This window comes from Nothoprocta perdicaria, unplaced genomic scaffold (assembly GCF_003342845.1).
Source record: "Nothoprocta perdicaria isolate Ctin4 unplaced genomic scaffold, notPer1 scaffold_204, whole genome shotgun sequence".
Taxonomy (NCBI): domain Eukaryota; kingdom Metazoa; phylum Chordata; class Aves; order Tinamiformes; family Tinamidae; genus Nothoprocta; species Nothoprocta perdicaria.
The window spans coordinates 67,061-91,109 of NW_020455250.1; the positions used below are offsets into that span (position 1 = coordinate 67,061).

General features: G+C 39.5%; 1 protein-coding gene across 2 annotated transcripts in view; it reads left to right on the forward strand.

Moving 5' to 3' along the window:
- The first annotated feature begins 1,250 nt into the window (after nucleotides 1-1,250).
- MPP5 (membrane palmitoylated protein 5) overlaps nucleotides 1,251-24,049 on the forward strand; it is a 46,120-nt gene continuing 23,321 nt past the window's right edge. Inside the window, exons 1-2 of one of the 2 annotated variants that reach the window (XM_026038204.1) lie at nucleotides 1,251-1,287; nucleotides 18,191-18,275. The gene's annotated coding sequence lies outside the window, so the exon portion shown is untranslated. The remainder of the gene's footprint in view (nucleotides 1,288-18,190; nucleotides 18,276-24,049) is intronic. The other variant, XM_026038205.1, reaches the window with a different exon arrangement.

The window sequence follows — 24,049 nt, forward strand, 5'->3', positions numbered from 1 at the left end:
GGCGGCGCAGCCCGTGTGTCCGCGGGGACGTGCGGCCGGCGGCGGCGCGCGGCGGCGGCGCGCGGCGGCGGCGGCAGGTGGCGCTGCGGGGCCGGCACCGGGACCCCCCCGTCGGGGCCCGTCCCGCGGCGCCGCGTGCCCCGCTGCGAGACTCACCTGGAAAACGGGCTCAAAACGACCCAAAAAAGGGGCTCCGGCCGCCCGGCCCGCTGCTGCCGCCGCCTCGGGGAGGGGAGCGAGGGACGGACGGGGCGGGCGAGGGCGTCGCGGGGCCCCCGACCTTTGTGCCCCGCTCCGGCCAGCGCCGCCCGATTGCGGGAGGCCGCGGGTTGTGCAAGCGGCCGCGCTGCAGGACAAAGTGTAACCCAGTGTGCCCAGAGCGACCCGAACGGGACCCGGCGCCCGAACGGACCCAAACAGAGCCCGGCACCCAAGTGGAGCCCGGCACCCAAACGGACCCAAACAGAGCCCGGCACCCAAGTGGAGCCCGGCACCCAAACGGACCCAAACAGAGCCCGGCACCCAAGTGGAGCCCTGCACCCAAACGGACCCAAACAGAGCCTGGCACCCAAGTGGAGCCCGGCACCCAAACGGACCCAAACAGAGCCCGGCACCCAAGTGGAGCCCTGCACCCAAACGGACCCAAACAGAGCCCGGCACCCAAGNAGGCCTGCGGCGCTCGGGGCCGCCCTGGCGGCTGCAGGTGCCGCCGCCGCGGAGCGCGTGCGGCCGGCGGGCGTGTGTGGCGGAGCGGGGGGAGCCCGGTGGAGGCGGCGCGACAAAGAGCGGCCGGCGGTAGCGACACCAACGGCGAGCTCTGCGCCCAGGAGTGCCCGGGGCTGGGGGCCTCGGAGGGGAGGCGGCTCTTCGGGGAAGAGGGCAGGGGAAAACAACCCCCAGCCGGAGCGCTCAGGGCTGGGGACAGGGGGGAAGAGCCCGTTGGGGTCTGTGCCTGGGAAATTTGGGCATAAGCTGCCTGCCGCAGCCGCTTACCGGGTCACTTGGCGCGCTCCGTGTAACCGGGCTCTAGGGGAGCTCTTGACGGGGTGAGCGGGGTTCCCTTCGGCTCCGCTGCCTCGGTGCGCGGCTCGGGTGCCCGCAGCGGCCGGGCCGCCTCTTTGGAGGACTGAGGTGTTTTGCCTGAATCGCCTAAGAACAGGGTGCCTTTGATGTGCCTCTGATTAGGCATCCACGCCTGTGATCTTTTGTTTTAATCTGTCACCTGAATTTTCACAAATGCTGCTGCTTTTTTCTTTCATCATAATCGTCTTGGAACTGTAGTTGCAGGTAAATATCCATTGCTTTGGAGTGTAGCTGCCTGTTATACAGGTAAACTGATTTCTAACGTACTGTGATCCAAAAGCCCTCTTTATTTGACATGCTGAAGTTTTAACTAATGATTAATAGTGTATATGGTTTAACAGGATATCAAATATTTATATTGCAGCGCTTCGTGAACCAGGGTACTAGGGACGTTAAATCTAATTAACGTTGTTATTAATATATGATCACCTCTTTCAAAGGAGTTCTTTCAAACTTTGCCTCCTTCCACATCATGTCATGTTTCCTTACAATGTATAGAACAGCTATTGGTACTAATTTTTATTCCATAGAAATTAGATGATGGTAAAGACGATCATTTTACTTCAGCTTTGTTGAATTTCTTTTCGCAAGATACAGACTTAATTTGATACATAAATCAAAATATTTCTTCAGGCAACTGATTTAACCTTCTTGGGAGTTTGCAGGAATTGGCTGGGCCATTGAGGGGTACCAGCCCTCTTTGACTACCCCAGCAACACGCGAGGTAGAGGCAGTAAAAGTGTGATGTAGAGATCAGCGTTTATACCAAGGCTTATGGACATGTAAAGCATAATATAGCCTGAAGTTCATTTTTCCCATGCAAATAATTATATTTTCATAAGACTTGATTTGCTACTTTTTAATTAAAATCTCTTCCTGCCGTTTGAAGTTGTAGCCTTTTAAAAATCCTGGGGCATTTGCAGATGTGGATTCTGTCCTGATGTCTCCTGAAAGACTGAGGCTTAGCATGAAATAGTAACAGTTGTAACTACCTGTTGCAGCTCTCCAGTTTTGCTGATTTGCACTTTTGATTAACTGCGTTTCTATTCAAACATTAGGCTTTTAGAGTTCTGAAGGCTAAGAATCCAAGCAGTCTGCTGCTTCTTAGAAAAATAAGTAATCAGTGTCTGCTCTCATATTTAAAATTCTTAAGCTGTAGCATCTGGCCATTAAAAAAGAGAAATCCTTAATGTGACAAATAGTGGTGTAGAAAGGTTTGATATCGTGGCATTTGGAGCACCGAAGTAGTTATTACTTTGTTCGTTCATCAGAAATCCTTAAAACTTCTCGTAAATAATTTTATTAAGTGCTGTTGGTTTCTTAATGAGCAATGTGAGGCATTTGCATATATGAAAAGATTTGCTGGTACATTCATGACAGAAAACTCATCTGGTGGAAACGTGGCCTATTCTCTGAATTTTAAAATCATTTTTCTGTCAGCCTACTGAAGTGCTTTATCCAACACAGCAATTCTGGCAAACAAGTGTTTTATGTTTGTATCCTCCTCCCTGTGCCTCTGACATAACTATGTGGTGAAATGCATTAAGTGTAGTTCAGGCCCAAGTACGGAGCAAGATTCTGAACACATAAGTTATTTATATGTCAGGGTATGTTTAAGTAAGCCTTAAAAAGTAATTAAAATCTGCATACCTCTTGATAGGCACTTTTTTTATACTCCCAAGGATGTCCAATTGCATACTAATAAAACCACTGTAACTCTAAAAGTATGCATCAGTTGAATGAGAAAGTGAGCAGAGGTAACATTAGTGACGCACAAATGATTTGGATAAGGAATGACTCTAATCTTTAAGGAAGGAGACAAAGACAGAGGCAATACTGCATACTTCTTTTCTGCAGAAGAGTTATGGCATAACAAATGGTTTGAATACTTTGCCAGGATGTTGAAGTTCAGATTCAGATTCCTCTAGGTCTGGCGGGAATGTGAAATCCACACCTGGCTGTTTTGATGTGAGGCATTTCCAGACTTGGGAGAGTTTCATTCCTGATGAGTGATATCCCATTTGGGGCTAGGAGCAAGCAGAGTGTGTAGTCTGTGGACTGGCTGGTGGGGGAGAAAATGATCATCAATACAGATCAATGATGTGAACCCGGCGCGACTGCACGTGGGCCAAGTGTTGAGTGACTAAGAGGAAAGGAATATTTTTGTTGTTGCTCTGTGGAGTTAAATCTGGGGGTTTAAGTCTCTGTTATTTCTCTCTTTGTTTATTTTTGGCTAAATTGGCCATTTGCCAATGTGGAGAGTGGTTGCTAATCTGAGGGCACTGTAGTCTAGGAAGTGGCAAGACATTTACATTCTCTTGTGGATCTAGTTCTGCTTTCTTACAAGATGAGGAAGAAAGAGATACAAAAATGCATTTGTTTCAACATAATTACTATCTGCTTTATGAGAATCACTGCAATGCATTGTGTTTCCTTAAGTGACTTTCCTATTGCATCATGTATCAGTTTTGGTAAGCTGTAATTATCTTATAAACAAATATGATGAGTAAGAATTGAAGCAACTTTCTTCTGACATTTTTAGTACTTGATTTTCCCTCAATTCTATGACCTTTTGCTTTCTGTCTCTTCTCTAGATTTAGAGGAAAGAGTTGCTAAAAGGTATGTGCAACAATGTTGTTGAGCTGGATTGTAGAAAAATATGTTAGAAAACAAACCATGAATTTCATCCTTGTATTGCCTTAGGGTTCATACTGTGGGGGAGCAGTGGGAAAATACTGGTTTATTTGAGTGTAACAGATAAGTCAAAAGGTTCTCAAATGGTTTTCAGAAAATAAATTTATTACAGCCACGGCCAATTTTGGGGAAGGATATTTTAAGGGATAGAAGAGTGAAATGGTCCTTTACAACAGCTGTTAGCAGTGCTCAAGTATTGCACGGTGAGAGAATATTTTTGCATCTAAAGACCATAGCTGAGTATTAGCATCAAGTGCTGTGTGAAAAGTCACTGTGAAGTGCCTCATTTTTATAAGTTTTTCAGTGATACTTTTATGCTCTCTATAGTGGTGAATTTGGCAGAACTATAAACCTTTGATAAGGAGGAAGTGCTGGTGCAACCTCAGCAACTGCTCTTTGACCTGGCAGTAGCCATGGGGAGGTGTCTGTATGCATTCCCGCTCTGTTTCCAGGGATAAGTATGCATTGTGAAGTCAGGAAGAAGAGAGTGGAAAAAAAAAGTCCTCATTTAGGCACTAGTATTGACGTGATTTCTCATGAGGTTCTGATAACAAATATCAGAATTTCAAAGGGGGTAATGTGTGTTAGTGCCTAGAAGAGGTGCCCCTCATTTCAGTAGCATGAAGAATGGAAGGGATTTGTGTATGAGTGTGTTGTTAGCAGTGTGATAGCAATATGGGTGGCTTGCATTTAGTGAGGGATGTATGCAAGAGTAGCAAAACTTAAAATGTTCATCTTGTCCAAGGCTGAAATACTGCTAAAATTCAAATGGAAAGATGCTATAGTAAAATTTAGTTCAGAAACAAGAAATGATTTCATTTGAAGTTTCTCATTCCTTGTCTTCCCATGATCTTAGCCTCAGTTTGGGTGACAGAGATGAGCCGATCAACTCTCATCTCGGTCAATATTCAAGAGTATAATCACATTTTCTGTTACCTGAGATGATCTTCATAGTCAAATCCAGGGCAGGTAGTATCCCTTGACAACTCCTTTTCACAAAATCACAGAATAGTTGGAAGGAAGCTCTATAGATCATGTAGTCCAAACACCCTGTTCAAGCAGGGTCATCTATATCGCATTGCAGAGGATCATGAGCAGGTGGGTTTTGAGTGTCTCCAGCAAAGGAGATTCCTCAGCCTTGCTGGATAACCTCTTCAGGGGCTCTATCACCTTCACAGTCAGGTAGTTTTTCTCATGTTCAGATGGAACTTCCTGTACTTGAATTTGTGCCTGTTGCCTCTTATCCTATCACCGTGTGGTCCCCTGATTTCCTGTATGTTATTTATTTGGAGACTGATCTTTTGTGTGGCAGAGGTAGGGAAGCAGCTTTTCTTCATGGCAGTTTTGGTATTGAGCTCTTATATTCTTCAACACGAAAGATCATGATAACTTTCCTTTTTTTTTTCTTTTTTAAAAAAAGAATCTTTATTTATTTATTTTAGCTTTTCTTAAAACCCTGAATAATGGTAATGTCCCTCAAAGTATTAGCTGCATACTTACAGTTAGCCTGGTTTATCTTGCTTTATCAAATTACCATTGATTTATCTGCTACTGTTAATCAAAGTTGAGACAGGTTATGTGTGGAGATAGATTAACCATGGATTAATACAGTGCACGTCAATTGTCTAAGAAAATCAAAGCTGCTTTTGCAGAAGAGGCATTACAATTTAATAGATTGTGCTCACAGAAACTAGATGCAAGCGTTGTACTGGCAAATAGAATGTGCCACTATTTCATATGGTGAATATGTCCTGTTTCCTAAATGTTCTCTCATCTCTGAAGTCAAAACTTGTGCTTTTGGGCTAGGCATCCATAGTTTTCCAACAACAGAGAGTTAGCACTGTGTCATTGTGTATTGATTTAACTCCATGGGTATGTATGCCTTAGTTTTCTGAGAGTGAATTTCTCTTTTCCCGGTGTTTGAAAGGATACGTGAGGTCGGCAGATACTGAGTCCTGTCTCTCCTGTTAGTGGGAGAATATAGTATTACGGGATGTCACACGCTTTTCACAGAATTAGTTCCTGTAGGATCAAGTGGTGATAGAATTGCTTAGTGCTACCCTCCAGATGCATTTATATCACCTTTAAACAGTATTAAAAACCTCAAATGCAGCAAAGACTGAATGTGAGTGGTCATTGAACTGGATATAGGTATTTAAAAGCTGTTGTTGCAGGATAATGTGTTCTAAATTTGTAACCTAATTACTTACAGAAATAAGATGAAAGCAGATCAGCTTGGCATGGTCATGCTGGGCTGAGTAAGGAAATTACTTACAAGACCAACAGTATTTATGGTTTGGTTTTGACCAGACCAAAATAGTCTGTTTCACAGTTCAATTCTTCTTTTAAAAGGTGCTAAAATTTTTCTTGAGCTTCAAATTCTTGGATTAGTGGGCTACTTTTTTTTCCCCTATTGCATTATCATTTTTTTCCCCATTTTTATCATATTCATTGTGTGTGTGCGCTGTGTTCTTCTCCCAAGACTTTAATCACTGTGAAACAATCTCTTAATGGCACAAGTTGCTTTAGGGCATTACAGTGAGTACTGGCTACAACTGCTAGGATGTCAGTCACTTGCCTTTGGTGGAAATGAGAGGAAAAATGGCTCTTCTAAAGGCTGGTGGATACTTTCTACCTTTTAGCTGGCTTAGATTTCTTTTTTTCTCCATTGGCTCAACAAGCAAGACAGAAAGAAAGCAAGCAAGACTGCAAAGAAAGCTAGGAAACTGAAGAGCACATGTTGTTCATTCTTCCAGAAGGAAAAATCCTAAGGGTAGTTCTAACGTAACTCAGCAGAAGAGCTGTTGAAGAGAGGTTATTTTGACATATATGGTAGGTCATTTCTTTCTTTAACCTTTTGTCAAATTTTCAAGTAAGGAGAAGTCGAAATGAAGTGCAGCTGAGAACTGTTTCTCTCTGACTAAAAAATAAACTCTGCTTTTGTTGTGTGATGCTTTGAGGCAGTAGTTAAGAGTTGTTTTGGCCTATTGCTTATGAGGTAATTATTAAGTTATAAATTATTTCTACTTTGATATCAGTGGCTTTTTTCTTAATACTAGCACATATGTAATTCTATGTTCAGTTTGAATGGGCAGACTGTATCCTTTTTCCTTGGATGGATCTTGTTTTAGTGTGACCCTTTTGTATCTTTTCTGCTGTTTTTTTTCAGCATTTCTGTAGCTCATTTTCTCACATGCTGTACTTCTGCAGACCTTCGAACATGGAACACTTTCTAAAGAGATGGACAAAAGTGGGATGGAAACAAAGATTATGTACTGAATCACACCACTCCTACGCTCTATTAAGTCTTATGACCTTTTGCTTTCTCTTTTCTATCCTATTATTGTATAGCATCTTAATCTTAAAGTTGGATTGGCCTGTAAAGTAGCATCTATACTTAGCATTTCTTTCCTTCTGCACTGCCGTCATGGTGGTTCTTTAGGTCTTATGATGCTCGGGTTCTCTTGTCTCAGCTCTGATGTATTCAAAGGTACCCCTTCTATTTCAGTGTGAATTTTCTATGCAAGAGTGGAGTTAGACAGGAATATGCTTTTTTATGATGATGATGATAATGATGGTTGTTATCTAGTGGTATGGGAAGGAGAGTAGTCCAGTGCCAGCAACTCCAGAAGTAATGTTAGGCAAATGTTGGAATTATTACACATCTGTGAAGTGTAATAGAGTTGGAGCGGACCCCTAGTTTTTGTAGAACTGATGAGAACGGATTTTTCTTAAATAATAATTTAAAATTATTTTTAACCATAGTGTCTGTTTCCTAAACTCTATCTAGTGTCAGTGACAGCTAGCCAAGTGTTGAGTGTATCAGCAAAGACATTGAGAAGATGACGGAAAATACTGTACTGTTGCTGTGCAAGACTTCTTACTCTTGTGTACAGTTCAGGTCTCTACATCTGACAACAAAAACGTTCAAGGGAATGCAGCCTTACAAGAAGATACTAAAAGACTGGAACTTCAGTTTGAAGAGACGGCTTTACAAGAATATGATGGGGGGTTCAGAAAAAGCCAAGGCTCCAAGGCTGTGGAGTACACAAATGTGGCGTGCAGATGGTTAGTCTGATGTCCTTAATTCATCTAATGTCATTAATTTAACAGTTGTGGGTGCTTGGGGAATACAAGTTAGAGCCACTGTCAGACACAGAATTGTGGGCTTGGGAGACCACTGGTCTGAGTGACCCTGTAAGGCATTTCTCAAATTCTTATCCTAAATGTGCAGAAACCGAATTTTACTTCTTACAGAAATTTGCTCTCAAAAAATGTGGCAGGTAAATGACAGAATATATCATCCAGATACTGTACTACACTAGACTAAAAGCATGCAAGAAGCTAGTCAAAAAGAAGGAGGGAACTGAAATACTGGGAAACTCTAGCAAGGGAAGATAAGAAAAGCTCAGGGTCAGTTGAAGATCTTGATCTGTTTACTGAGGCAGTCAGGGCTCCCCTGTGAACTACTCTTAGCAAAAATAGCTTGTTTGGTGTCATCACTGGGATTCCAGCAGCTCCGTTTTGATGAATGGACAGGTGAGACTGTTACAAATACAGTTTCGTGATACTGCATTTAGGCTTTATTTACCTTACTTGTTCAGAAAAGAAAAGAGGTCTTACAAGCTTAGAAGTTCAGTTAAAAGTGGTGTGAAATGTACACACAGATATTTTTGAAGCTTTGCATGTGTTTTCGTTAGCTAATCAGTGGTGTTTCCTAACCTATAAGTATTGAATACTTGATCTTAATGAGTAAGTGCTAGGATGATAACTGCGCAGTACACTCTTAAAGACTTTAATTTAATGGAAAGTATAAAATGTGAAACACCACCTCTCTTATAGTAAAGTATTAAATATTTGGGGTTTTTTGCAAATTGAACAACTTGAGTGGCAAACTTGTAATAATGTGTACTTGTGCCTCTAAGCTGATTTCTGTCCTATTCGTGAGAACTTTATACAATTTATCCTCCTGTCAATATTTCTAAAGTATTTTCTATACAAATATTTGATGAATGCAGCTGCATACCTAAGTGGCTGTAGCAAATGTAGACAAGTTTTGTGTTCTTTAAGTGCACACTCCTGTTGAATCTTAGAAAAATATTTAACACTCTTCTGCTGCTGCTTTTAGTGCTGCTTCTAACCACTGTAGATGGGACTCCATGTGATAATTAACATTCCATGAAAAACCTCAATACTTTTTTCTTTTTTTTTTTTCCTCCTTAGAGCTACTTTAAAGCTGAGTGTTTAGGCTTTAAGGTACATAATATGACTAACTGGAGCCTGTTAAACTTAATTACTAATCATTTAAGTTTACATTATGCTTTTGACACTGCCTTTTTAAGAGCGATTTTTTGTTGCTGTTGGATGGATTTGTGATGAGTGATGCATCTGCTTCTGGTTATTGTCAAAAAAAAAAAAAAAAAAAAAAAGAAAAAAAACAGCTGTCACTATAGCTTGGTGATTTACAAGTCAGTTTTCAGCCTTTCCTGTTCACCTCCTCTAGTCTAGTTCATCATGTCCAGAATTGCCAGAAAAGTGCTGGTTTCTCAGTCCTTTCAGTGCGGTGTATGGAGGAGAGGGCCAAACTAAGGTTTGAGTTGCAGCACTGAAGTGGCCAAGGTGTCAGTACATGTTTTTTCCTGCCAGCCCTGCTTTTGGGTTCAGTGACTTCTGACCTGGGCTTGGGCAGAATCTAAGGCTGAGGATAGTAACTTAATCTGCTGCAACAAGATTTGCTAGAGCTTGTCTATCAACATCTTTAAATTAATCTCTTGTCCCTTCAGCTCAGCCTATTTGGAATCCTTATTTTCTTCTTTACTTGAAAAAGATCATGCAAAGAAATAACAATTAGCCTGGTATCTAACGATCACTTTTTGCAAGGACCTCTATTTCTACCTGATTTATACTTGGTGGTTAATGGCTTTCTCAAAGTATATTACTGCTATGCATACAGCATTTCAGGTGTTAAGGATTAACATATGGTTATATTAATATATTCTTACAGTTATATTCCTGAAAACTTTTTATTTAACAGTTGCGATGTGCACTGGCTTCAATTTCTGCATTTAAAATACACTGAGCAGAAAGGCATTACATTAACTCAGTGTATGTAACCAGAGCGTGGGCAGAACCAAGCTCAAAATAGAGGCATTGGTAACAAATCTGTTAGTGATATCTCTTATCTAAAGCAAAACTTCTGTCTTGTGAATAGGAGCCACTTGAATGCTATTTAAAAATTTAGAGGAGCAAGGAAAACGTTTATTCATGGATTTAGTTTGTTAAAAACTAAAATTCACCAGTGAAACATTCCTGTTTGTGTTTAGAATTCCAGAATTGGTCTTGAGATACTGTGGGTGCATATCTACAACACTTTTAGTCAGTGGGGCGTTGCATAGTATGTTCTGGTTTCAGTACTTGAAAATTGTTGGGTGAAATTTTATTGGAACTTGCATACAGCTGTGAATACTTACTAAATATCTGGAAATACAAATCTTGTCAAAAGTATAAAGGCATCAGATTTTTCTCTCTGGAGTAAGTAAATATTTTCTCTTTAATACAAGAGCTGGCTTTAGACTGACAGTACTTCCTGAATAGATAAGTACCTTCCCACGGATAGGTCAGATGAAAAAGCATATTCTAACTCAGAACTTCTGCAAATGGTGGGTGAGGTCTGTCCATTTGCACCTCAAACTGTGCGACACCTAAACATTCCTAATTTTGCTCTATTATTTCCTGAAGAATATTTTTTATAAAAATAAATTTGTTTTAGCAGGCATTTTACCATGGTGGAAAAAGAAAGATCTATTCTGCTTGCGCCATGAGCTGATGTGCCTTTTCAGGGATTGGACAGCTTTTAGAGCTTGGTAAAAGACAGCTCTTCTCAAAGACTTCCTTTAGATCAAATCCAGTAAAATGTACTGTCTATGTTGAATATGTCAGAAGGATGAAATGATTGTAATTCCCCAGACTTCACTTTGGAAACTGAAGGCAGTATCATACGTCCTGAGGTTCCTGGTGACATTTGTTGTTTCCACTGAGAATCACTGTTGCCTGCTCTGTTCATTATTCTCAGTTTTTCAAATGAGCCTTACATATAAGCTGACCTAAATTGCATTCTAGTTTGAGATGATAAATATGGTGTAGTGGCTAGTGAGTAATCTGTATCCCAACTGATTTTTTGCTATTTTCTAAGGAGGTGTCGGTAAGAAACAATGATAGAACTTAAAACTCTGTCAAGTCTGAGAAGAGATCACACATACCAGCTTTGAATTGCCTCACTAACCCAGCTGGTTAATTTGGCACTAAAGATTAAACCCAGTGACCTCCTTGCAGCCAATTGCTCTGAGTAATTGGCACAAGAGCAATGTTGCTGTGCTTGTTCAAGTGGGCATTTTTTTAATTTGATAAAAAAGTACATATTTGAAAAAAAAAGTTAATGTTGTTTATCAGGCTGCAGACAAAATGCTAAAGTCGCTGAGGTATTCTTGTTCAAAAACAGTCTGTGTGTGTGTTTTTCAATTTTGTATTTTCTACTGGAAAATGTCAAAATCAAGAGAACAGGATGAGAACCTATCTTCTCACATGGCAAGTTTAGAAAGCAATATCTCGAAACTTTTGGTTTTAGTCACAGGATGCAGGTAACGAGTGCTCAGAGGGGTCAGAGGAGGGAAAGTCACATGCAGATAGATGGCTAATGATGAACCTCTGTGATGAACCATTATTTAGAGGTTCTTTTTACTCATTCATTGATAGTCTGAGGTCCTCCCTTGCCCTTGTTTAGTGAAGTTGGGAATGAGAGGAGATATCAATATAATGTAGCTGTTTGCTGTATATTCTTACTTTTTCGGATTTGTGAATCCTTTTCTGTCTTATGCTCAATAAAATCTTGAAGTTAGGACTTTAACTAGTAACTTATTTTATAAACAAACCATTTTTTTCTTCTTACTGCACATCCTACTGTTTTTTAACACAATTTAACATCTGTAGGCAGTTCCTTATTTGACATGCCTTTGTGTATTTCCTTTTTCATGTGAAAGCATTGGTGCGTCTCTAGTAACTCACGTTGCTCATTCAGACCTTTTTCTCTTCTTTAAAGGTGAAGGTGTGTCACCTTTTGCATAAAAGAAAAGTGAAACTATAATTTATGTTGATTGATTAATCTTTATAGAGAGCAGTTTAATCTATTTTTTACTAAAAGAGGATCAAGTGTTTTCCTATAATGTGATCTAATACTTCTGTTAAAATCGTTAGCAGACTAATTTTTATATAAGGCTCTGTACAGAACTGCCTTACCTTTGTTCCTAAGTATTAGCAAAAGTTATTCCGTACTACTAGCAGCAGATTATTTGAAATAGTTGGAAGCAATTCAGGTAAATGTAATAAAAGGCTATTTAAACTGTAGCTTTTTGCCCTGAATTATATTATATGGGTTGATAAATTCTATTTTTTTTAATAATTCACACTTTTTCTGAAGTGTCAAGCTTGTCATTTGTAAATGGGTGTCAGAAGTCCCGATCCTAGTAGATACATTTGGATACACTTGTGAAGCTGTTCTCACTGATTAAGCAGGTTGTGCTCATTGACATCTTGGCTTTATCTGACATACAGGGTAAGCAAACTTGTAATTTCTCTCTGAACCTCTGGGTGTTTCTTTTTTCCCTCGTTTGACATCCTTTGTTGCTAATCACTAATCACGCATAACCTTTGTGGAGTGTTTTGGGCTTTTCTTTGTTCTTTCACTTGAGAACGTTTGCACTTGAGTTTCTTGTACTGACTTTGTCTAATATCTTAGGTGTAAATTGACTCATCTACCGGTGATAAGCACTAGTACAGCTTTTTGCAAATCTGTAACGGCATAAATTGCAGCTCTATTGCAGAAGCAAATGAAGTAATTTTGAGAGCATTGTTTTACGTGATCTAGCTTTACAACTGTTGCACTAGTTCGGCTTGTGGAGAGTGAGGCAGGGGCTTCAGAGTAACAGGAGAACTGCCTCTATCCTGCAAAATTGTATCCTCAGTTCAAGTGGGAAGAGTGGCTGTAATTGAGACTGTTGTGAGTCATGGGTCTCTGCACACGCTTAGAGGAGGGTGGTCTGCACTGCATGTTAGAGTTTGTCGGCTGCCTTACTACTCCAGTGCATTGGGGGAATATGCTTCTGTGAAATCTTCAAAAAGTGTGTTTAGGAAACTAAATTTAAAAAAAAAAAAAAAAAAAAAAAAAAAAGCTGCTAGACAAGAGAGAGACCAGGCAAATTTTTAAGGTTTGCTGAGCTGAAGCAGAGAGACATAACTAGAGTCCTTGATGCGAACGCTGCAAATACGTAATGTTAAGTTCTAGATTAATTTTCAGTAAAAGTTCCTATTTCTTAGGGTAACTACACTAAGAGTAGATAAGTGTGTTGTCATTGCCACTCTGAAATATTAGTGTGACCAAAATAAAGCTTTGACCGCAAAACTTCCTGTTTTTCCTATGACTTGCAAGGGAGGCACATCAGGCTACTTTGTTAACATTTCTACTTCTATAACCTGTTCAACTTAACTTTCATTGTGTGTCTTGTATGTGAGTCAGGGAGAGGACAGAGGCAGCTTCCAGGGCAGCATATCAGAATACTGATATTGGCCCTGTGCCCTGTACCCAGTTAGAATTTTTGCTGTCCTGGTTCTGTCATCTTAGTCTTGTCCCTTGGCAATGAATCCTGATTAAGAAGGAGGCAGGGTTTTACAGTGATTCAGCTTTCCTAATTGACTGATTATTGAGTGAAAATCTACCTGAATTTCACCATTTGCCAGCTTTTCTTCACACCATTTAGTCTTGGACTCCTATTTTTGTCTCTTCCCTTTTTTTTTATGTGAGGGGGAAATAAGTAGATCCATCTTCAATATCTAGAATTCATGCTATAAGCAGCCTCTAGCTAGTGGTGTTCTGTGGAGCAATAATTTAAATATCAACACTTGGTTTTGCTGCAGGGCAAGACTGCTGAGGAGCAGTGGGGGAGCAGGCCTGTTTGGGGATAAAAGTACCGAGAATGTGTTTTCTGTCAGGATCAATGATGTAGACGTGATGGTGCATGTTAGCCTCTATGGCAACTTTTACTAAAGATTTTTTTTTTTCTCCTTTGGATAACTTGATAGTTGTAACCTTGCTTCCCAGAGTACTTCAGTATCGGGTAGTGTTACTAATGTAGTGTGAGGTAAGCCTCCTGTTAAATTACTGGTTTGTCTCCACCTCTAGTGGAAAATTCTTATCTGTGTAGTCCCTGTATGAGAGGACAGCATTCGAAAACGTAGCTTTGCTGAAGGGACAAAGTAGTCCTTAAACTCTGAATTTCATGTTTTCAATGTATATAAAAAGGTAATTTAAGAATACCTTATGCCCAGAGTGTTGCCATTCTTCTCTTATTCGGAGGATTAATATGGTAAAACCTGTTAAGGACTCATTTCCTCAAGGCTTTTTTCTTTAACCCCAAGTAGAACTGCCAAATATGCAGCTTACATTCTTAGATAAGCTTAATTATGGGAATTTTGGCTCTGTGGTTTTCAGTTTAATAGTGGTTTATATTCAGTTGGATGGTATCCTTGTGTTCTTATGAAGATTAAGCTTCTAATAGGTTTTTTCCAAAAGGATCAATACTCTGACTCCTCAGGAATTAAGCTGAGCAGCAGTTACTAAAGATACTGCTACCTAAAGTGGCTCTGTATTGATTTTTTTTAAGTTTGTCAACATGATTATTTTTGTGAACACTGAATTATTACTTCTAATTGGGCTTTGGGGGTTTGAGGAGGTTCTGGTTTGGATTTTCCTTTGTTTTTTAAAGAGTTTAAGCTGTGTTGGTGTAACACACAAACATGTTTGCATTGCTGGTATGTAGAACTTGTACAAACTCAATCTCCTGCTATTTGTTTAAGGAGTTGGGTGTATGATTGATTCCTCTGAGTATTGCTCAATAACTTTTTTCAAATATACTCTTAATGTTTAATGCCCTGTTATGTATTAGTATACAGCTTGCTTCATTGATGCAGAGAGATCCTGTATTCCTGACTTGTAGCTGTTCTTTCCTTCTTCACGTTTTCCCTATAGGAAAAGCCCAAGTTACTCGGATCTAACAATGGCACCAAAGGGAAAACTGAATACAGTTTCTTTGCCCTAGCAAAAGAGTTGGGCTGTGAAAGAACCGTGTAGCCATAGTGCTCTTATGTTCTTGTATATGGTTTGTGGAAGTGAGTGTTTCCATGAGGGCTTTATATCAATTTGTCTGATTGTTAAAAGTAGGCCCAAGAATCCATTTAATTAGGGGAGGAGGGGTAGAGAAGGGAAGAACCTTTTCACAGGGTACAGAACAGCTCAAATGTTGGCTTTTGTGAAGTTGTCCTGTGTTGGGTGGTGAGGTTTTTGTTTTAATTATTATGGAGTCTAATATTGCAGATTATTTAGAGGCTGTTATTTCTTGCAGTGGAATTTTGCTAATACTTTCTCTAAAAAATATTTTTACATGTTTTGCTCATGACCTGCTACTAGGTGGTGTAGTTTGTGTGCTGTTCTTGTCATCTTTTATAACATGACCAAAAAAAAACCAAGCATGTAATGGGGTTAGTCTGTGTTAGCAACGTTTTCTGTCTGCCTTCTCTAACACCACAACTGGGCATAGTAGCAACACTGAAAGGAACATCACAGGCAAAACTGCACCATTCGGAGCAGGGCTAGTGTGCCCTGCTTGGGACATCCCACAGGAAAAAAGGCAAGTAATGTTCCCTAGAAAAGAGAGGAACTAACAACTAACAGGTTGTGGTTATGAAGTGAAAATCTTCCCCAGGAAAATGTGTGGATTTTATGCAGCAAGTTGTTTGTGATTTTGCCCAGTAGTTCTGTCACCTTGTCTCAGATCATCAGTTGTTGTGACATCGCAGACCTGGAGGTCTTAAACATGTTACATGATTTTCCAGTGAATAACTTGGAGATGTTAGTAAAAGAGCACAGACAGATTCTTATTATTCGGAGTCTGTGGTGCATATGTGACTGAGCCCTGGAATGTCATCAATTGTATGTTGTTTTTTTATCAGAAAAAATACTATTTTTTTTTTCCCAGACAACTAAGTAATATGTTGACAGGGCTAATAAGGTTAAAGCATTAAAACAGCTTATTGTGCTGTCACCTATTCAGATAATAGTGTCCCAAAAGTTGGACAGACGGTTCTGAGAGGGCAGCCTTGTAAACGGAGGGTGGTGCATGGCCTCTGTTATATAACAGAGACCTTAATAATAGAGGTGGTCATTGTATTTGCAAAGCCCATAGCTCAGTCATGTAAAGTTGAAAGCCTTGGTCCCTGTATCTTGGCTCTTTGAAGATTGCTGCTTAAGATAGTTATGAATTCCTAACATGTTTTTACAAATTTTGGGGATAGAATCCTTCAGGGAATGTCGTTCTTTGTCTTTTCTTCAAATGATATTTCAGAATGTGGTTGCCAGATTCACTAGGTACTAGGGAAGAAATTTTTCTCTCTGGAATATTTTATGTATGACTGAAGAAAAACTTACTGTGGAGAATTAAACTAATGCCATTTTATATTAATTTGAATGTCAGATGAGATGTAAATTATGGAACACTACCTCAAATTTAATTTGACATAAGGTAGAATTTTATTTCCATTTCCCCCCTGAAGTGGCATTTGCACATTAGCACACGTGAATGTTTACTTTTAACGCTAGTTTTTGTATAGTGAAGCAGTACCAAGCACTGACATTAAAAATGTGAGTTTAAAAAAAAAGGTGGGGGATTAAAGTGAGACGAGGGCACAGGAGTCCAGAACGGAATGTACACAGAAAAGGCCCATGAGAGAGCTAAAATAGCAGCAGCGCTTTTAATTTCATGGGGAATATGACCCCAGTTTCAAACAAGAGCAGGCATGTTTACTTTATGGACAATGAAATCTGAAGTCTTAGCTGTCTGGGGGAAGGTGATAAGAAATGACCGTCTTGTTACGGTGCTTCTGGCCATCCTCTGAGATCTGTTAACGGACCCTGGAATTCTAGGAATTTCTTCACTCCTCACTTGTTATGCTTTAAGAATTTCTAAACACTTGGAGTAAATGGTAAATCAGGGTAGTTCTTTCTTTCACTCTTCTATAATCTTTTTGTTGCTGCTGGTAAATGTCTATGCCTGTGCTCTATGAAATACATCAAAGTTTCTTATAGAACAGAGTTTGATGGTGGTGAGAACATCCTCAAAGTTGGCTATTCAAACGTACAGGTAGTTGGAGCCTATTGCTCTAAGCGCTGGAGGATGCTGTGACCAGCTGTAAATACACACTGCTTTGGGGTGCTGCTGGGGCACCTCATGAGCTGTTGCCTTCTTCCTGCTTTTTCCTCCAGCTCTTGTGGAGGCCACCCTCTACTGTAGGTGGGAACCAGCCCTGAAGAGCTGTTTGAAGTGATCAGAAGGGGTTAAACTAGCTGAGAGTTGGCCAGTGATACAGGATAGCAAAACAGAGACCAAAGGTGAATAGTATTTTACTGCATGTAGAATAATCTTGGCAAAAGTCTAAGTTTTCTGTCTAGATGCATCTTGATGCCTCTTCCTGGTGCGTTCCTGCTGTCATTGCTGCCCCCTTACACATCTGTAGCCACCTCAGCTGAAAGTTTCCATCTCATGTCTCTATTTGGTGTAAAAATTACAAAATAAACAATACAGATGTGTAAGATGTGTAAAACAAAGGCAACTGTCGCCATATAAACAAGCATGTTTACTGTTTATGTTGTCAGTGATTGTTTATTTTGGTTAAACTGGGAAGTATTTTAATTATTAGTGTAACTGAGACAAAAGTTATTTATACCACAGTGGAAGGTCAGAGTTGTTAGGGCTGAAGCTCCTTGTTCAGTGGTTTTGCCTGACCTGTGCTATTGCTTTTAACAGGTTAGTATCTCAGTAGTTAACTCCTTTAATCAAAGATTGTTGCTAATAGCACATGCCACATGTGTGGGTGTTTTTTTTTTTTATGGAGGATAAGAATTTAGATAAGATTTAAGTGCCTTCCCATTCTCATTTGTGAATGTTGTGTTGTATCTTTTTTAAAAAAAATCACCTGCTGCATTTCTTGAAGTTTGGTTTGTGCTTATTTTAAGTGCCATTAGTTTCTGCAGACAAAACATAGCTAAAATGTATTACTAAAAGTAATGTGCTGTGGTGTGTCCTGTATATCTCAAACTTGTTTCACCCACCTGAGTGGTTGAGACTTTGAGTCTTTCCAAATGATTGACACGGAGAAGAGCATATCTTGCTTACTCCTCTTCAGAGGCTTTGTTGGTGTCATTCCTGCTACTTGCTGTGCTGTGTTAGTCACCTGATGATTGCCCTCCATGCAGCTCCCCTCAGGAAGGTGGTTTTGAGCTCCTGGTTTGAGTAACCGTCTCTGCTTCCAGCAGGCCGGAAGAGCGGCTGCCGCTGCCTGGGAACGGCAGGAGAAGCGGCGGAGGGGCCTGAGCGGAGGCATCGCTCGCACATGAGGTAAATCCTTGGGCGCTGGGCACGAACTCCGTGGGAGCTGACAAAGCCGTCGCCATGGCGACGGCGGCCTGCTGCCGGGAATGCTAAGCTGGAATGCTAAACTGGAATGCTAAGCTGGGCTCAGCGAGGAGCTCCAGCTGCCGCCCAAGGGGCAGCCTGGGCAGAGCATCACCCGCGTGCCCCCCCGGGCGCCTTACACCCTAGATCACACACTTGGCAGTGAGTCAGGTCTGATAGCGAGAGCGGGGAATAACAGTTAGAAATCTGGCGTTTCCCCTTGAACTTTGAGGCACCAAATCTTGTTTACCCAAGCTCCTGTCGCACTAGATTAACTGAATTTACCCTGCCTCTTTTAGAAATATAACTAGTAGCCCAGCTTGTGACAAGAATTTGTAACAGCAGCTGAAATGAGCACCAAATGTTATATTAAACAGAAAATTTAAGTATCTTAGAAAGCAGTTTGTGTTTCTGCAGTAAAACAAGTTAAAATCCACTCTTGTCTACCGGCTACATGTGAGCAATAAAATTACTGTACACGCATACATCAGCGTAGTATACGCCAAGAGACTACAAATGTATCTTGCATGTATTTTTACAGCAAAAGTACAGATGCTGAAGAGAGCAATATATGGAACTGAGTTGTACGGTTGGATGATAGGATTTTTATGGTCTTGCTGTTCCACCTTTTTTGCAGGAAACGCTTTATTCTTATCTGTTCTCTAGCTTATGAATCTTTTCAGGTTGCTGGCAAAGGCAGACTGGCTAGGACTTGAGCTGTGACCCTCTTGATTGCTGTCACTGAATCAACAGACAAGCAGCCTAGTAAAACTGAATGTATGTCTTAAAATAGGCCACAGTTATTAAATGCAATACCAGCGTGGTACAAAAATGTGTTTACGATTTCCCAGTCTTTGCATGTCATCCAGTTGGTTTATGCAGTTTATGAAACTGGAAACTAATCCTGCATTCTGAATTTTCAGTTTCACACATTTCTCAGCATTTTATTGTTGCCAGTTAACATTCTTATCTCTCTTGTACAAATATGAGTTAGAGAATATGGTGAAAATTACATTCTTTTTAAGAGCTTAGATGTGTTTGTTGTTGATCCACAGATATCACACATTGAAGTGAGAATGGAATGTTAAAACCTCATGGTGCACTGAAAGCTCTTTGAAATACACATTGAACTGAGTTACTGTGCTTGACAGCTTCTCTAATGAGCACTGGTCTGAAATGATTAAAAATAAGAGTCAGATGGGTATGAAAGGAAACACTTTCTTCTAATCCTAAGACTCTGCCGATGGCATGTAATTAGAAGAAATCATATCAAATACTGTAGACTTTAATTAAAAAAAAGTCACTGTCTTGAATGTATCCCCAAGTTAAGATAAAGAGGTTTTTTTTACTGTAGGATTTTTGAAATTGAGGAACGGCATCAAGAAGTCATAGGTCTTGTAACTTTTAACTATTTTTGAGAATATCAAGCATTCCAAGTACTAACGTTAGTTTCAGTTACTTTCTATTGTTTCCTATTAGATACCTCTCAAGTTTTTTTTTTCTCCTATAAACTCCAGTTTTTAATTCTCACCCCCCAGAGGTTAACTTTTTTATTGTGAAGATATATTTGTATTGTTGAAGAAACAAACAGATGATGCAGTGAAAGCTGGAAATTATTTTTTGGTGCAGTGAGCTTTTGTTCATGGCATTGCTAGGAACATTACTTAATGATAGTTTGTGTTCATAGTATTGCTTTTTGATGACCTATGTGTTGCTTGGAGGTTTGAAGCAGCAAATAAAATAACCAGCAGCCCCACCAGTAGATGAGCTATTAGTAATACATAGTAGGGATCTCTAGCATAGTAATTTCATCATAATTTAGGCACCCAGAAGCATCTAGGATACTTAGGTGACTTAAACTATTTTGCTGCACATCAGTAGCCTACTCTTCCTCTCCTAATTTGTTTCTGAGTATTTTAATATATCTCATCTGTCTTAGTGTCATCAGTCTCAGCTGGTGATAGGCTCCTTTGCATACTGCCTGATATTAAAATATGTATTACCTCTGCTCATGAGGTACTTGCAGATGTAGGTTTGACTTTCTTAAAGTGAATCAAAATTAATGACATTCAGTTGGACCCGAGCACTGAAATTCCTTACAGTTGTTAAGAATTTGCCACTTTAATGAGCCCTAAAAAGGGAACTATCAAATCTAATCTTACTGACAGAATTTTAAACATCATCAAAATATAACACAACCTCAGCCTCAAGAAAATGTTGTTTTTACTGTTTCAAAGCTGCTGAAATAGAAGACATTTAACTTACAGGATTTAATTACAGAAGCAATTAGTATTGCTGTATGCAGTGGGTTCTGGAAAGCAAGTCAGAACTTAAAATGCCTTATAGTACTTGCCTTCTGTCCCTTCCAGTATATCTGTCTTGCACAGCAAGATTTATATATGATTTTATATTTACATATTTTTTACAGATAGAACTTTGTTCACTGTGTTAAGAACTGCTGGAGAGATGGTGGAAACCTGATTTGGGGTTGAAGAGTGATGCATGAAGAGTAATGCATAGCTTATGAAGTACAGTTTTAGTTGGAATGTTAAGTGTAGTTAGCAAGACATCAGCCATGGTTCTTCTTCTTTAATTCTGCAGTTTTCAGCTTGCATTGATTTGTTTGCTGTTCATAGCTGCTTCACAATGAAGTTTTTGTTTGATACCTGGTGGTGGTCAGGGTAGTTAAAATGCTCTATATTGATAACTGTGCTTATGTTAGCAGTTTCTACAACCCCCCTCTGCAAAGAGTTAAGAAGAGGCTTCCACATGTGCTGTCCAGGACCATATTGGTCAGACCTGTGGCATGTAATTGGGCAGAAGACAATCATAAATCCTGCTTGTTTGAAAAGATCCATTCCTTATGTGGCAAGTGATACTGACAGTTCAAAGGAGGACGTAGAAAGCTGTAATTTAGCCCTCTAGATAGACAGATATCTTAATTTTTTAATTGTTTGAGGGCTGTTACAGGGAAGAGCTCTAGACCTGAGCTGTAGGTTTCTTTCTTGTGTTCTTATTTGGTTCACTGGAACTGGACAGTAACATTTTTTTTCAAGACTGATGTAGATGAGGATTTGAGATGTCAGAAGCAGACTGCAGAAAGCTGGAGTCTTTGGTTGCTGGAAGTTATTCCAGACTTGCACCATCCCCATGTTTTTATAGATGACCATCTAGTTATAGTTGGGAGGAGGTGTTTTGAGGTTGTTGTTTTTGAGAATTAGTTTTGGTTTGATTTTGGAGCCTCAGATTCTAGACTGTTCAATAGCAATCTTTCATATTATCTTTAGAATATTATGAGTATGATTGTTTTGTCTGCACTGCTTCTTGCTTGCCTTAGACATCTCTTTCTCTGGGATATTGAAACCACTTTCTATTTTAAATGTCTACAGTACTCTCTAAACTTCGATGCCAGTTTCCTAAGTATTGCTGTTAATAGAGTATTACAGCAGAAAAGTTAGTTTTAAGTTTATCACTTAAGAGACCTAAATAATTTGGACCTCACTGGAACTGAGCAACATGTGTTACTGACCACTTAGATGTCTCAGTTACTATGAAGAATATGCATACTTTTTGCATCTTGTAGGCATTTAACCTGAAAATATAGGCAATAATTACACATATGTCAGTTCTTATTTTTTTTCCCTGTGGTCTTCAGTGCTAATTCACAGATCAAATGAGTCTGCAATTTCTCATTCTATATATACATCTGTTTTGCTGCATCTTCCAACTTAACCTCAAAACAAATTCTTTGCTTTAGATAGCTAATACTGTAGCTAATAGCTACATTTGAAAGAGGAAATGCAGCCAATTGCAGTTTAAACGTTTTTGACAAGTTACTAAATTAAAAACTACATTTTTAAGTACAGATTCTTTTTACTGACATACTTAGCTTACACATTAATCTTAAGAAGTGTGATGGTATCTTTAAAGTCGCCTTTTACTCTTTAGATATCTTTAGACAGTGTTTGTGGCCTAGTGCTGAGTAAATGAACATCAAACTGTTTGGACACCTCAGTTAAATTGGTGCTTTTTGCAGTTTTGTTTTACCATAATTCTGCATGATGAAGCTGCCTTTACAGAAAGAGCTCCTTTTCTGTTGATAATTCTGCTAAATTGTTGTCTGCCTTTCTCTAAATCTCAGAGAGCCCTTTTTTCTGGTCCAGTGTTTTCTATAAAACCCTTTCCAAATAACTTTGTCTTATGCTTTCTTTAGAACACTTTCTTTTTTACTTAGGCAATGGTTGGCAATTGTACAGGCTCCAGTTCGCTATGCAGGTTTTGATGATTTTTTTTTTTATGGCCCTCCTTTTTTTTTTTTTCCCCTCTGCATGTGGGAGTTCTGAAATAGTTTTGCATATCAATGCTTTTGGGAAAAACAATTGAGTATCATGTAAAGGGAGGAAGAAAAAAGGAAACTTTGGCTACCATAGAAATGCTTAAATATTTACTTTGTGGAAGATCTCAGCAAAGGGATCTTCAGCAGTGACTAAACAGAGCGGGGGGGGAAAAAGAGGAAAATTTATTGTGCTGTATTTATCTGCATGGTACTCTTTAATACAACAAAAACTGTTCTTGCTTAGCATTGCAGACTGGCAGGAACTTGTGTAGGAGTTCTTGTTGCTCATACAGCCAATGCTGTACTATTGATATTTAATTTTGAGCTTAATTACATCTGCAGCCTTCCTTTCCTCCTCCAAATGCAAACATTTTCCTTTAAGAAAGGAAAAATACTTTTTTTTGGTACTTCCTGTGTTTCTGTAAAATACAACTGAGGTCTTCACAGTATTTCTTTTCAATTAGTATCTAAACAAAATGTGTTTTTAAGGAGCTCCAAAAATAGTTGGTAACTATGATTATCATGCACAACTATTTATATTAATTTTGTGTTCTTTTAAGTGGACATATTAGTGGACTTATATTTTATTGGTAATAATGTGTGTCGTTGAATGGGTAAAACAGAAGACTAAAAGAAAAGGTCAGTGTAGCACAGGACACTTACGCTGTATGTCTTGTATATAAGAGGCAAGCGGTTGTATTTTGCAGGATATGTGAAACTGTAACAGAGTGGAATGACACAGTCACACATGCACACAAAGATTTTTTTTTAGCCTATTTAATTCTTCTATTTGATACTTTATGCTTTAATATGTTTCTATAAAAAATAAAGAGCAGCTGCTAACCAGAACTCTCCAACTGGTGTCTTGAAACTTTATCCCTGCTTTAGATTTGCTTAATTTTTGAAGAATTGTATCATAGATCCGTCTGCTGTTAAATGTGGGAAGCAATGTCTGCATGAAGATGCCTCAACTTACAATAAATGCAGATATTTGTAACTTGTGATAAACAAGGTATTCCTTGACAAAGTTACCCTCAAGTACTCATACTTAGTATGTAGGATCATAAGTGTAGTTCACATTGGAGCTTTAAGAATGAAAGGATAAATTTAAACTGGGTGGAGACTTTTGAGAGAACTGCTGAGTTGCAATTGTTAAGTGAACATTTTATGCTTTGACCTGGAAATTTTAACTATTAGTTTAACAGTCCTAACACTGGCACGTGAAGTTTACTAAGAAATGTTATTAAGATCTGTGGGGGGGTAACCCTACTAAAGCTGTAAGAAGCTCTATGTAAACGTAGAGGGGAAAGTCCCAGTGTTTTTAAAGCTGCAGATCTGAGGAACTCTTAGGTGTTTGCTTCTTACTGCGCTTACTGAGTAA